At 38.6% G+C, this 4051-nt stretch overlaps 1 non-coding gene across 1 annotated transcript; it reads left to right on the top strand.

Annotated features, from left to right (window-relative positions):
* Nucleotides 1–434: 434 nt before the first annotated feature.
* On the top strand, nt 435–507 carry trnaa-agc (transfer RNA alanine (anticodon AGC)). Its single transcript has one exon. It is a non-coding gene; the product is annotated as a tRNA-Ala (tRNA).
* The last annotated feature ends 3544 nt before the right edge of the window (nt 508–4051 follow it).

Below are 4051 nucleotides of genomic sequence, written 5' to 3'. Positions count from 1 at the left end.
TTATCTACATTAATGGGGAAATAGAGACATCCTCAAAAGACTTTGGCAAGCATAAAATGGAATAGCATTTATCGCCAATAACTCCTAACAAAATTGCCAATGACAATTTTGCTTCATTTGTTCCATTTCTCATGTAGCGCTCATAGTTATCTGCGTCTATTGCTTTCTCTTAGGGCAAATTGAATGTGTACTGAAGTTTCCTTGGAAAAACTTACCATGTCACATTCTTCATGGGGGCTGACCTACTTGACCACAAAACTCATATGATTTAGGATCACTGCCTTGCAAGACTCCTTGGACTTGGTCTTTCTTACCATTGGAAGGGCCCATTACCCACTCCAAAAGGAAACAAACAAGAGTGGTTTGGTACCTCTGGGCTGCACAGCTGAGGAGCAACAAAAATGAAAGAAAGGCACGTTGCCCAACTCCCAGGAGGGGAATTAGCTCAAATGGTAGAGCGCTCGCTTAGCATGCGAGAGGTAGCGGGATCGATGCCCGCATTCTCCATGAGGATGTTTTCCTTTTAGGAACTTTTCTCTAATCTCAGACCTGGTCATCACAATTTCAACGTGATAGACCTGGCCAGCAGAGTTGGTACACTTTCAATTCTGTAGATTTGGAGTCTCGCAGCTTTACAAAAGTCCTTCTGATTGGGTCCTTTGCACCTTTTGGCACAAAAGTCACAGACGGTCCTGCCAAGATTTTAACTGGTATCTCTGGATTCAGAGGCCAGAGTGCTAACCTTCTTTCCTCATGGATTTCCATGAGGCTACCCTGCAAATTAGAGCTCAGCAGAAGAGAGATTCAGAACAAAAGTCTGCTGTACGTGGGCCTGGCATGCAGCAACACTGCACGAGGGAACTTGCTCTTTTACGTGTTCTTCACTAATTTTACAGATCTGGGCATCAAATTATGCTTTTGATACATTATATTACATTACATTTATTGATTTAGAAGGTGCTTTTATGCAAAGCGGCTCGACGTGGTGACGAGGTTTATAGTAGATTAGTGTCACTGAATGGCTGGATGTCTGAGTGGTGTCTGCAGAATAAAATAGGATTTATAGACAATTGGAAAAGTTTTTGGGGTAGACCTGACCTGCTAAAGAGAGACGGACTCCATCCCTCCAGGGAAGGTGCCGCTCTCCTCTCTAGTAATTTGGCTCATAGACTTAATGATATTAATTGACTAACTGGGGCCCAGGTCAGGAAGCAGACAAACTGGTTAATCCGAACGTCTGCTAGCTGCCATGAGGCGTCACACAGGTCACATAAACTACAACACATAGAGACAGTATCACCTAGATATCTCATAGAGACTGTGTCTGTTCCCGAACTACCAAACACAATACCCTCACTAAATCATTTAGAAAAAATTTGATTAAGGTCAAACTTGAACAAAACAAACAAATTAAAAATAAACATCATATAAAAATAGGGCTACTAAACATTAGATCTCTTGCTACCAAAGCACTAATTGTCAATGAAATGATTACAGATCATAGATTGGATGCGCTCTGTCTGACTGAAACCTGGCTTAAACCGGATGAATATATTAGTTTAAATGAATCTACTCCCCAGGTTATTGTTATAAACATGAGCCTCGTCTGAAGGGCCGAGGAGGAGGTGTTGCTACAATTTACAGTGAAGTTTTTGGTGTTACTCAGAGGACAGGATATAAATGTAAGTCTTTTGAACTAATAATGCTTAATGTGACACCGTCAAATACAAATATAAATAAAAAATCTCTGTCGATCCTTTACCCTTGCTACAGTGTATAGATCACCCGGGCCTTATTCAGATTTCCTTAGTGAATTTTCAAATTTTCTATCAGATCTTGTAGTTACTGTAGATAGAGCCTTAATTGTTGGTGACTTCAACATTCACATAGATAATGAAAATGATACATTGGGATTAGCATTTATCGATATTCTCAACTCTCTCGGAGTCAGACAAAATGTAACAGGACCAACTCATCGCCATAATCATACGCTAGATTTAATTCTTTCATATGGAGTTGATGTTGATAATATAGAAATTCTGCAGCAGAGCGATGACATCTCGGATCATTGCCTCGTCTCTTGTATGCTGCGATCAGCTACTGTTACTCAATCTACACCACGCTATCGTTTAGGTAGAACTATTCTTTCGACCACTAAAGATAGCTTCACTAATACTCTTCCAGATCTATCTCATATACTCAATAAACCGCAAAGCCCAGAAGAACTTGATGAAATAACAAAAAATTTAAATGCAGTCTTCTCTAGCACCCTTGATGTTGTCGCCCCACTTCGATTAAAAAAAATAAAAAAATAAGCCCTGCACCATGGTACAATGATCACACTCATGCTCTCAAGAGAGCAGCTCGGAAAATGGAGCGCATGTGGAAAAATACAAAATTAGAAGTATTTCAGGGTGCATGGAAGGATAGTGTCTGTAGCTACAAACACGCACTAAAAGCTGCCAGGTCAGCATATTTTAGTAAACTCATAGAAAATAACCACAACAATCCTAGATGTTTATTCAGTACTGTGGCTAAATTGGTTAGGAATAAAGCCTCAACCGAACCAGATATTACGTCACACCTCAAGAGTAATGACTTCATGAATTTCTTTACAGATAAAATTGAAATAATCAGAAATAAAATTGGAATTATGCAATCATCTGTCATAGCACCTCAGAAATCAGAGTCGACTAATTTCCCTCATGTGCATCTTCAATCCTTCGCTATCATAGGTCATGAAGAGCTAACAAAACTTATCGAAACATCAAAAGCCACAACTTGTTTGTTAGATCCAATACCAACTAAGCTCTTAAAAGAGGTATCTCCTGTAATATCAGAACCTCTTCTTAATATCATTAACTCCTCGCTATGCTTAGGACATGTCCCAAGAAACTTTAAAATGGCAATTATCAAACCGCTAATTAAGAAGCCACAACTTGATTCTGGAGAACTTGCTAATTATAGACCGATTTCAAATCTCCCGTTTATGTCAAAAATACTAGAAAGGGTAGTATCCTCCCAAATATGTTCATTTCTACAGAAAAATAGTATATATGAAGAATTTCAATCTGGATTTAGGCCTCATCACAGTACAGAGACTGCACTTATCAGAGTTACAAATGACTTGCTCTTATCATCTGATCGCGGCAGCATTTCTCTTCTAGTGCTTTTAGATCTTAGTGCTGCATTCGACCACGATAGATCACGACATTCTCTTGAATAGGCTGGAGAATTATGTTGGAATTTGTGGAGTGGCATTAGCATGGTTTAGGTCATATTTAGCAGACCGTTACCACTTTGTCTATATAAATGAGGAATTGTCAAACCAAACAAAAGTAAAATATGGAGTGCCACAGGGATCAGTTTTAGGGCCTCTGCTTTTCTCCATGTATATGCTTCCCCTGGGAGATATTATCAGGAATCGTGGAATAAGTTTCCACTGCTATGCTGACGATACACAACTTTATATTTCTTCAAAACCTGATGAGATTTCACAATTATCAAAATTAACAGAGTGTATCAATGAAATAAAAGATTGGATGGCCAGAAATTTCCTTCTACTCAATTCTGACAAAACAGAGGTTCTAATTATTGGACCAAAAAGCTCTAAAAATAAGCCACTAAAATATAATTTGACTCTAGATGGATGTACCGTTACATCATCTTCAACAGCAAAGAACTTAGGTGTTATATTTGATACAAATCTGTCCTTTGAAAATCAAATTACAAATGTTTGTAGAACAGCATTCTTCCACCTAAGAAATATTGCTAAATTAAGGCACATGCTCTCGGTTGCTGATGCCGAAAAACTAATTCATGCGTTCATGACCTCAAGACTAGATTATTGTAATGCATTACTGGGAGGATGTCCAGCAAGATCAATAAATAAACTTCAATTGGTTCAAAATGCAGCAGCCAGAGTGCTGGCGAGAACCAAGAAATATGATCATATTAGCCCCATTTTATCATCGCTACATTGGCTGCCTGTTAAATTTCGTATTGATTTTAAAATTCTGTTATCTACGTACAAAGCTTTGAATGGTCTAGC

The sequence above is a fragment of the Xyrauchen texanus genome, unplaced genomic scaffold, assembly GCF_025860055.1.
Source record: "Xyrauchen texanus isolate HMW12.3.18 unplaced genomic scaffold, RBS_HiC_50CHRs HiC_scaffold_838, whole genome shotgun sequence".
NCBI classification, from domain to species: Eukaryota; Metazoa; Chordata; class Actinopteri; order Cypriniformes; family Catostomidae; genus Xyrauchen; species Xyrauchen texanus.
The sequence above is the reverse complement of the archived record's forward strand: the minus strand, read 5'-3'. Positions and strand labels throughout refer to the sequence as shown.